The following is a 12,307-nucleotide window of genomic DNA, read 5'->3' on the forward strand; positions in this document are numbered from 1 at the left end:
ACAAAGCAAGCTCCATAAAGACATGGATGACAGAGTCTGGTATGGATTAACTTGACTGGCCTGCACAGAGTCCTGACCTGAACCCCATAGAACACATTTGGGATGAATTAGAACGGAGACTGAGAGCCAGACCTTCTCCACCGACATCAGTGTGTGACCTCACCAATATCCTTTTGGAAGAATGCTGGACAATTCCTATAAACACACTCCACAACGTTGTGGACAGCCCTCCCTGAAGATATAAACACACTCCACAACCTTGTGGACAGCCTTCCCAGAAGATAAAAACACACTCCGCAACCTTGTGGACAGCCTTCCCAGAAGATATAAACACAATCCACAACCTTGTGGACAACCCTCCCTGAAGATATAAACACACTCCACAACCTTGTGGACAGCCTTCCCAGAAGATATAAACACACTCCGCAACCTTGTGGACAGCCTTCCCAGAAGAGTTGAAGCTGTAATAGCTGCAAAAGGTCATATTGAACCCTATGGGTTAGGAATGGGATAGCACTTCAACTTATATATATATATATATATATATATATATATATATATATATATATATATATATATATATATATATATATATATATATATATATATATATATATATATATATATATATATATATATATATATATATATATATATATATATATATAATAAAAATGTACTAATCAGCTGTATATATAGTTGTGTATTGTTAATAATATTGTGTATAATCATGTCGAGTTGTGTATTGTCAATAATCATAATAATAATAATAATATTGTGTATAATCATGGTGAGTTGTGTATTAATAATAATAACAATAATATTGTGTATAATCATGGTGAGTTGTGTATTAATAATAATAATAATAATATTGTGTATAATCAAGGTGAGTTGTGTATTATTAATAATAATAATATTGTGTATAATCAGGTGCGTTGTGAATTATTATTAATAATAATAATAATATTGTGTATAATCATGGTGAGATGGGTATTATTAATAATAATAATAATATTGTGTATAATCATGGTGAGTTGTGTATTAATATTAATAACAATAATATTGTGTATAATCATGGTGAGTTGTGTATTATTATTATTAATAATAATAATATTGTGTATAATCATGGTGAGTTGTGTATTATTATTAATAATAATATTGTGTATAATCATGGTGAGTTGTGTATTATTATTAATAATAATACTATTGTGTATAATCATGGTGAGTTGTGTATTATTATTATTAATAATAATAATGTGTATAATCATGGTGAGTTGTGTATTATTAATAATAATAATAATGTGTATAATCATGGTGAGTTGTGTATTATTAATAATAATAATAATGTGTATAATCATGGTGAGTTGTGTATTATTATTATTAATAATAATAATGTGTATAATCGGGTGATGCTCCTCTGTGTCCCCCTCCTTCCCTGCCTGCACATGTTAGCCAATGAGGGCGCAGGGGGCGCGGCTAAGAGGCACATGTTAGCCAATGAGGGCGCAGGGGGCGTGGCTAAGAGAGGCGGCGATGCTGCGATGAAGAGGAGGAGGAAGAGGAGGAGGAGACAGTAGCGAAGAAAGGAAGGAAGGAAGGAAGGAAAGAAGGAAGAAAGGAAGGAGATGTTGCGGAGGAAAAATATGTTTCTCAAGTCATATTTGGACAACCTGCCAATCATCATCTTCATCATCGTCGTCATCGTCACGGTGACGTCATGGACCAGCGGAGGTAAAATGGAGAAGAACTAAGTCAGCATGTCTGCCATTATTTGATGAGGAAGAACTAAGTCATTATTTGATGAGGAAGAACTAAGTCATTATTTGATGAGGAAGAACTAAGTCATTATTTGATGAGGAACAACTAAGTCATTATTTGATGAGGAAGAACTAAGTCATTATTTGATGAGGAAGAACTAAATCATTATTTGATGAGGAAGAACTAAGTAATTATTTGATGAGGAAGAACTAAGTCATTATTTGATGAGGAAGAACTAAGTCATTATTTGATGAGGAAGAACTAAGTCATTATTTGATGAGGAAGAACTAAGTCATTATTTGATGAGGAACAACTAAGTCATTATTTGATGAGGAACTAAGTCATTATTTAATGAGGAAGAACTAAGTCATTATTTGATGAGGAAGAACTAAGTAATTATTTGATGAGGAAGAACTAAGTCATTATTTGATGAGGAACAACTAAGTCATTATTTGATGAGGAAGAACTAAGTCATTATTTGATGAGGAAGAACTAAGTCATTATTTGATGAGGAAGAACTAAGTCATTATTTGATGAGGAACAACTAAGTCATTATTTGATGAGGAAGAACTAAGTCATTATTTGATGAGGAAGAACTAAGTCATTATTTGATGAGGAAGAACTAAGTCATTATTTGATGAGGAAGAACTAAGTCATTATTTGATGAAGAAGAACTTAGTCATTATTTAATGAAGAACTAAGTCATTATTTGATGAGGAAGAACTAAGTCATTATTTGATGAGGAAGAACTAAGTCATTATTTAATGAAGAACTAAGTCATTATTTGATGAGGAAGAACTAAGTCATTATTTGATGAGGAACTACGTCATTATTTGATGAGGAATAACTAAGTCACTATTTAATGAAGAAAAACTAAGTCATTATTTAATGAGGAAGAACCAAGTCATTATTTGATGAGGAAGAACAAAGTCATTATTTAATGAAGAAGAACTAAGTCATTATTTGATGAGGAAGAACTAAGTCATTATTTGATGAGGAAGAACTAAGTCATTATTTGATGAGGAAGAACTAATTCATTATTTGATGAGGAAGAACTAAGTCATTTTTTGATGAGGAAGAACTAAGTCATTATTTGATGAGGAACTAAGTCATTATTTGATGAGGAAGAACTAAGTCATTATTTAATGAAGAAGAACTAAGTCATTATTTAATGAGGAAGAACTAAGTCATTATTTGATGAGGAAGAACTAAGTCATTATTTGATTAGGAAGAACTAAGTCATTATTTGATGAGGAAGAACTAAGTCATTATTTGATGAGGAAGAATTAAGTCATTTTTTGATGAGGAAGAACTAAGTCATTATTTAATGAAGAAGAACTAAGTCATTATTTGATGAGGAAGAACTAAGTCATTATTTGATGAAGAACTAAGTCATTATTTAATGAGGAAGAACCAAGTCATTATTTGATGAGGAAGAACTAAGTCATTATTTGATGAGGAAGAACTAAGTTATTATTTGATGAGGAAGAACTAAGTCATTATTTGATGAAGAACTAAGTCATCATTTAATGAGGAAGAACTAAGTCATTATTTGATGAGGAAGAACTAAGTCATTATTTAATGAAGAAGAACTAAGTCATTATTTGATGAAGAACTAAGTCATTATTTAATGAGGAAGAACTAAGTCATTATTTGATGAGGAAGAACTAAGTCATTATTTGATGAGGAAGAACTTAGTCATTATTTGATGAGGAAGAACTAAGTCATTATTTGATGAGGAAGAACTAAGTCATTATTTAATGAAGAAGAACTAAGTCATTATTTGATGAAGAACTAAGTCATTATTTAATGAGGAAGAACTAAGTCATTATTTGATGAGGAAGAACTAAGTCATTATTTGATGAGGAAGAACTAAGTCATTATTTGATGAGGAAGAACTAAGTCATTATTTGATGAAGAACTAAGTCATTATTTAATGAGGAAGAACCAAGTCATTATTTGATGAGGAATAACTAAGTCATTATTTGATGAGGAAGAACTAAGTCATTATTTGATGAGGAAGAACTAAGTCATTATTTGATGAAGAACTAAGTCATTATTTAATGAGGAAGAACCAAGTCATTATTTGATGAGGAAGAACTAAGTCATTATTTGATGAGGAAGAACTAAGTCATTATTTGATGAGGAAGAACTAAGTCATTATTTAATGAAGAAGAACTAAGTCATTATTTGATGAGGAAGAACTAAGTCATTATTTGATGAAGAACTAAGTCATTATTTAATGAGGAAGAACCAAGTCATTATTTGATGAGGAAGAACTAAGTCATTATTTGATGAGGAAGAACTAAGTCATTATTTGATGAGGAAGAACTAAGTCGTTATTTGATGAGGAAGAACTAAGTCATTATTTGATGAAGAACTAAGTCATTATTTAATGAGGAAGAACTAAGTCATTATTTGATGAGGAAGAACTAAGTCATTATTTGATGAGGAAGAACTAAGTCATTATTTGATGAAGAACTAAGTCATTATTTAATGAGGAAGAACTAAGTCATTATTTGATGAGGAAGAACTAAGTCATTATTTGATGAGGAAGAACTAAGTCATTATTTAATGAAGAAGAACTAAGTCATTATTTGATGAGGAAGAACTAAGTCATTATTTGATGAGGAAGAACTAAGTCATTATTTAATGAAGAAGAACCAAGTCATTATTTGATGAAGAACTAAGTCATTATTTAATGAGGAAGAACTAATTCATTATTTAATGAGGAAGAACTAAGTCATTATTTGATGAGGAAGAACTAAGTCATTATTTAATGAAGAAGAACTAAGTCATTATTTGATGAAGAACTAAGTCATCATTTAATGAGGAAGAACTAAGTCATTATTTGATGAGGAAGAACTAAGTCATTATTTAATGAAGAAGAACTAAGTCATTATTTGATGAAGAACTAAGTCATTATTTAATGAGGAAGAACTAAGTCATTATTTGATGAGGAAGAACTAAGTCATTATTTGATGAGGAAGAACTAAGTCATTATTTGATGAGGAAGAACTAAGTCATTATTTGATGAGGAAGAACTAAGTCATTATTTAATGAAGAAGAACTAAGTCATTATTTGATGAAGAACTAAGTCATTATTTAATGAGGAAGAACTAAGTCATTATTTGATGAGGAAGAACTAAGTCATTATTTGATGAGGAAGAACTAAGTCATTATTTGATGAGGAAGAACTAAGTCATTATTTGATGAAGAACTAAGTCATTATTTAATGAGGAAGAACCAAGTCATTATTTGATGAGGAAGAACTAAGTCATTATTTGATGAGGAAGAACTAAGTCATTATTTGATGAGGAAGAACTAAGTCATTATTTAATGAAGAAGAACTAAGTCATTATTTGATGAAGAACTAAGTCATTATTTAATGAGGAAGAACTAAGTAATTATTTGATGAGGAAGAACTAAGTCATTATTTGATGAGGAAGAACTAAGTCATTATTTGATGAGGAAGAACTAAGTCATTATTTGATGAGGAAGAACTAAGTCATTATTTGATGAAGAACTAAGTCATTATTTAATGAGGAAGAACCAAGTCATTATTTGATGAGGAAGAACTAAGTCATTATTTGATGAGGAAGAACTAAGTCATTATTTGATGAGGAAGAACTAAGTCATTATTTAATGAAGAAGAACTAAGTCATTATTTGATGAAGAACTAAGTCATTATTTAATGAGGAAGAACTAAGTCATTATTTGATGAGGAAGAACTAAGTCATTATTTGATGAGGAAGAACTAAGGCATTATTTGATGAGGAAGAACTAAGTCATTATTTGATGAGGAAGAACTAAGTCATTATTTGATGAAGAACTAAGTCATTATTTAATGAGGAAGAACTAAGTCATTATTTAATGAGGAAGAACTAAGTCATTATTTGATGAGGAAGAACTAAGTCATTATTTAATGAAGAAGAACTAAGTCATTATTTGATGAAGAACTAAGTCATTATTTAATGAGGAAGAACTAAGTCATTATTTGATGAGGAAGAACTAAGTCATTATTTGATGATGAAGAACTAAGTCATTATTTGATGAGGAAGAACTAAGTCATTATTTGATGAGGAAGAACTAAGTCATTATTTGATGAGGAAGAACTAAGTCATTATTTGATGAGGAAGAACTAAGTCATTATTTGATGAGGAAGAACTAAGTAATTATTTGATGAGGAAGAACTAAGTCATTATTTGATGAGGAAGAACTAATTCATTATTTAATGAAGAAGAACTAAGTCATTATTTGATGAGGAAGAACTAAGTCATTATTTGATGAGGAAGAACTAAGTCATTATTTGATGAAGAACTAAGTCATTATTTAATGAGGAAGAACTAAGTAATTATTTGATGAGGAAGAACTAAGTCATTATTTGATGAGGAAGAACTAAGTCATTATTTAATGAAGAAGAACTTACTCATTATTTGATGAAGAACTAAGTCATTATTTAATGAGGAAGAACTAAGTCATTATTTGATGAGGAAGAACCAAGTCATTATTTGATGAGGAAGAACTTAGTCATTATTTGATGAGGAAGAACTAATTCATTATTTAATGAAGAAGAACTAAGTCATTATTTGATGAGGAAGAACTAAGTCATTATTTGATGAGGAAGAACTTAGTCATTATTTGATGAAGAACTAAGTCATTATTTAATGAGGAAGAACTAAGTAATTATTTGATGAGGAATAACTAAGTCATTATTTGATGAGGAAGAACTAAGTCATTATTTAATGAAGAAGAACTTAGTCATTATTTGATGAAGAACTAAGTCATTATTTAATGAGGAGGAACTAAGTCATTATTTGATGAGGAAGAACTAAGTCATTATTTGATGAGGAAGAACTAAGTCATTATTTGATGAGGAAGAACTAAGTCATTATTTGATGAGAAAGAACTAAGTCATTATTTGATGAGGAAAAACTAAGTCATTATTTGATGAGGAAGAACTAAGTCATTATTTGATGAGGAAGAACTAAGTCATTATTTGATGAGGAAGAACTAAGTCATTATTTAATGAAGAAGAACTAAGTCATTATTTGATGAGGAAGAACTAAGTCATTATTTGATGAGGAAGAACTAAGTCATTATTTGATGAGGAAGAACTAAGTCATTATTTGATGAGGAAGAACTAAGTCATTATTTGATGAGGAAGAACTAAGTCATTATTTGATGAGGAAGAACTAAGTCATTATTTGATGAGGAAGAACTAAGTCATCAGGTAACATGTCTGCCATTAACTTTTGACTCATCCGGGTCTTTTCTCTCTTTTCTACTCCTCGCCGATATGATCAATACTCATATGATCAATACTTGTATGATCAATGATCGATCAGCACACAACATTCTCTGAGGATCTAAAACAACAACAACATTCTTTTTTTTCAATGGACTAATCAGCAATGATCAATACGTTCATCAATAGCAGCGATCGATCACCAGCACATCAGCAATGATCAATACGTTCATCAATAGCGGCGATCGATCACCAGCACATCAGCAATGATCAATACGTTCATCAATAGCGGCGATCGATCACCAGCACATCAGCAATGATCAATACGTTCATCAATAGCGGCGATCGATCACCAGCACATCAGCAATGATCAATACGTTCATCAATAGCGGCGATCGATCACCAGCACAAACAGACTTCAGAGTTCGTGAGGATCATTCTAGAACATTCTCTGAGGATCTAAAACAACAGCCATTTTTTTTCTGTTTTGAACTAATCACCAATGATCAAATCCAGTGATCAATCACCATCGGAAACAGACTTCATACGTTCTAGAACATTCTCTGAGGATCTAAAAGAACAACAAGATTATTTTTCTTTCCCTCATCGGACTGAAGATTATCACCCTGCGTAAGTACACCAAGTACTACTTACACTACTACCAGCTGTGTACTTTATAGATCACTACTTTGTACACAAGTACTACTTACACTACTACCAGGTGTGTACTTTATAGATCACTACTTTGTACAGAAGTACTACTTACACTACTACCAGCTGTGTACTTTATAGATCACTACTTTGTACAAAAGTATTATTTACACTACTACCAGCTGTGTACTTTATAGATCACTACTTTGTACACAAGTACTACTTACACTACTACCAGGTGTGTACTTTATAGATCACTACTTTGTACACAAGTACTACTTACACTACTACCAGGTGTGTACTTTATAGATCACTACTTTGTACACCAAGTACTACTTACACTACTACCAGCTGTGTACTTTATAGATCACTACTTTGTAAACCAAGTACTACTTACACGACTACCAGGTGTGTACTTTATAGATCACTACTTTGTACACAAATACTACTTACACTACTACCAGGTGTGTACTTTATAGATCACTACTTTGTACACAAGTACTACTTACACTACTACCAGGTGTGTACTTTATAGATCACTACTTTGTTCACAAGTACTACTTACACTACTACCAGGTGTGTACTTTATATATCAGTACTTTGTACACAAGTCGTACTTACACTAATACCAGGTGTGTGCTTTATATATCAGTACTTTGTGCACAAATAGTACTTACACTAGTACTAGGTGTGTTCTTTATACATCAGCAATTTGTACACTGGTACTACTTACACTAATACTAGGTGTGTGCTTTATATATGAATAATTTGTACACAAGTAGTACTTACAATAGTACTAGGTGTGTTCTTTATATATGACTAATTTGTACACAAGTATTACTTACACTAATACTAGGTGTGTTGTTTATATATGACTACTTTGTACACAAGTAGTACTTCCACTAGTATGTACTAATAATGAGCAGGTGTGTTGTTTATATATGACTACTTTGTACACAAGTATTACTTACACTACTACTAGGTGTGTTGTTTATATATGATTACTTCGTACACAAGGATTACTTACAGTGGTACTACTGATGACCATATATATATATATATATATATATATATATATATATATATATATATATATATATATATATATATATATATATATATATATATATATATATATATATATATGTATGTGTGGGAAAAAAATCACAAGACTATTTCATCTCTACAGGCCTGTTTCATGAGGGGTTTTCCTCAATCCTCAGGAAATTTTAATGGAAGCATTCACATGCCATGGTTTATATAGGGCAGTGGTCCCCAACCTTTTTGTAGCTGCGGACCGGTCAACGCTTGAAAATTTGTCCCACGGACCGGTGGGGGGAGGGGGGGGGTGTATTTAAATAAATGAATACAATCATGTGTGCTTACGGACTGTATCCCTGCAGCCTGTATTGATCTATATTGATATGGAATGTATATATTGTGTTTTTTATGTTGATTTCATAAAAAAACCCGGTGGTTGGGGACCACTGATATAGGGCACAGAGCGGGTGGGTACAGGCAGGCGTGGGGGCGTGGTGATTGACTCATGTGTTACCGAGGAGGTGTTTCCTTCTGTGAAGACATGCTGATACAATTTCGCTGCGCTTGTTGAGGGATGACAAGTCTGGACGGTATATGGAAAATGGAAAAATTCAACATCGACTACTCCACGAAGAACATTCCCATACCCGCACAGAATGACTACAAGCTAAGGCTCATAGAGAAGACGGAACACTTCCTGAGAAGTGGCGAAGTCGGTAGAGTGGCTGTGCCAGCAATCGGAGTGTTGCTGGTTACTGGGGTTCAATCCCCACCTTCTACCTTCCTAGTCACGTCCGTTGTGTCCTTGGGCAAGACACTTCACCCTTGCTCCTGATGGCTGCTGGTTAGCGCCTCGCATGGCAGTGTGTGAATGTGTGTGTGAATGGGTGAATGTGGAAATAGTGTCAAAGCGCTTTGAGTACCTTGAAGGTAGAAAAGCACTATACAAGTATAACCCATTTATCATTTATCATTATAAGGATGCGGTGGAAAGCACACTTTTTCCTCCACCCTGAAACAAAAGGAACACAAAAGAAAACTTACGGATTCAAATCCCCCAAGAACCCACCCACAGCTGAGGAACTAAAGGATTTTGAGAACGACATGCTCAAAATGGTACAATCGGTCAAATTCAAGCCAGTCCGCAACCCACTCCTCACCAAGCGGAGCGCATCAAGAAAGTAAGCAACCTCATCATAGCTGCCGATAAAACCACAAATTTCTACAGAATGAACATCAGAATCAGATCAGAATCAGAATAGTTTTATTGCCATTGTTTGAGAACGGGTTCACAAACTAGGAATTTTTCTTGGTGCAAACGTGCGACATAAAACACATATAACACATATTTGGTATAAAAAGAGCTGTGACTGAGCTATCAGATAGACTTAGAAGGGATTCAAGGAGCTGCTGTTAGGAGTTCTTGTTCATTTGCCTGATGGCCGAGGGGAAAAAACTGTTCAGGTGGCGGGAGGTGTGGGTCTGGATGGAGCGTAGTCTCCTGCCTGAGGGGAGAGGGGAGAATAGTGTGTGTCCAGGGTGAGAAGAGTCAGCTGTGATCCGACCCACACGCCTCCTGGTCCTGGAGGAGAACAAGTCCATACAAGAACATAACACTTTACTAGACAGAAGCATCACCAAATCATACAAAAAAGCACAACCCAACACTTTACAGAGCATCCACCTGGAAAACAAACAGATCGCGGCTGAACTGGACATCGAGGACAGGGTGGACGCTACAGCCAACAAGGAAGCCTTCATCACATTGAAGGACCACAAACACAACTTCGCAAATAACCCATCATGCCGACTAATAAACCCAACTAAATCCGAAATAGGAAAAATCAGCAAAACAATCCTGGACAGAATCAACACAAAAATCACGGACAAAACACCCCTCAACCAATGGAGAAATACAGCAGCAGTAATCAAATGGTTTAGCAACATCCAAGACAAACAACAGCACAACTTTATCTCCTTCGATGTCGAGGAATTTTACCCTTCCATCACGCAAGACCTACTGACCAAAGCACTAGACTTTGCCTCGGACTACGACTCAATCACAGGCAACGAAAGAAACATCATCATCCACGCAAAGAACTCCATACTCTTCCGCAACGGTACACCATGGCAAAAAAAGAACAATTCAACATTCGACGTCACTATGGGGAGTTTTGACGGAGCAGAAACGTGCAAACTTGTTGGGAGTTTCCCCCTCTCCCAGCTCGCTAGCCTCAACCTGAACTTTGGTATTTACCGTGATGACGGACTGGCCAAGGAGCAGCGAGAATACCAAGAAGCGTATATGCCAAATCTTCAAAGAGAACGGCGTACGGATCACGATTGAAGCCAACAAGCAAACCGTCAACTTCCTCGACGTCACTTTCAACCTGAGGAATAACAGCTACCAACCATTCACGGAACCCAACACAACACTCCAATACGTGCACCATGACAGCAACCACCCACCCACCACCACGAAAAGAATACCTACCGGTATTAATAAAAGACTATCGATGCTGTCATCTAGCAAAGCTGAATTCGACAAAGCAACCCCCCCGTACCAAAAAGCACTTGATGAATGCGGATACAACTTCACCCTCACCTACGAACCCACGCCAGGAAACCAACCAAAAAGGAGCAGAAAACGAAACAACATTATCTGGTACAACCCCCCATACAGCAAAAACGTCTCAACTAATATTGGCCACAAATTCCTCACCCTGATCGACAAACACTTCCCCAAAGACAACACCCTAAGAAAAGTATTCAACAAGAACAACATTAAATTGAGCTACAGCTGCATGAACAACATGCGACAAATCATTTCAAACCACAATAAAGCAATTGAAAAGGAGCCGTCCACCACCAGGCAGAACGACTCCAAAACCGACAAAGGCTGTAACTGCCGCAAGAAACCTGATTGCCCTCTCAACGGGGGGTGCTTACAACCATCAGTCGTTTACCAAGCAAAGGTAACATGCAAGGACATTAACACATCCGACACATACGTAGGATTAACTGAGGGAGCATTCAAAACCAGATGGAACAATCACAAGGCTTCTTTCAGATGCAAAAGCTTGCGGAACACTACAGAACTCAGCAAACACATTTGGAATCTCAAAGACAATAATGTTGAATATTCAATAACATGGCAAATTCTTGCATCCAGCACACCTTACAACAGTGGTAACAAAAGATGCAACCTATGCTTAAAAGAGAAACTGTTTATCATATACCGTCCAGACTTGTCATCCCTCAACAAGCGCAGCGAAATTGAATCAGCATGCCGTCACAGAAGGAAACACCTCCTAGGTAACACATGAGTCAATCACCACGCCCCTACGCCTGCCTGTACCCACCCGCTCTGTGCCCTATATAAACCATGGTATGTGAATGCTTCCATTAAAATCTCCTGAGGATTGAGGAAAACCCCTCATGAAACAGGCCTGTAGAGATGAAATAGTCTTGTGATTTTTTTCCCACACATACATTTTTTTTCCCCCCCACACATAAATATTACGCTCTACCACAGTATCAAGCACTATTTTTTGGATAATCTAATTAAGACATACATATATATATATATATATATATATATATATATAT

At 34.7% G+C, this 12,307-nt stretch overlaps 1 protein-coding gene across 3 annotated transcripts in view; it reads left to right on the forward strand.

Annotated features, from left to right (window-relative positions):
* Positions 1-1,543: 1,543 nt before the first annotated feature.
* brinp2 (bone morphogenetic protein/retinoic acid inducible neural-specific 2) overlaps positions 1,544-12,307 on the forward strand; it is a 255,555-nt gene continuing 244,791 nt past the window's right edge. For 2 of the 3 annotated variants that reach the window (XM_062069745.1, XM_062069747.1), the window contains exon 1: positions 1,544-1,731. The gene's annotated coding sequence lies outside the window, so the exon portion shown is untranslated. Of the gene's footprint in view, positions 1,732-7,522; positions 7,637-12,307 lie in introns of all 3 variants that reach the window. The other variant, XM_062069746.1, reaches the window with a different exon arrangement.

This window comes from Entelurus aequoreus, linkage group LG14 (genome assembly GCF_033978785.1).
Source record: "Entelurus aequoreus isolate RoL-2023_Sb linkage group LG14, RoL_Eaeq_v1.1, whole genome shotgun sequence".
NCBI classification, from domain to species: Eukaryota; Metazoa; Chordata; class Actinopteri; order Syngnathiformes; family Syngnathidae; genus Entelurus; species Entelurus aequoreus.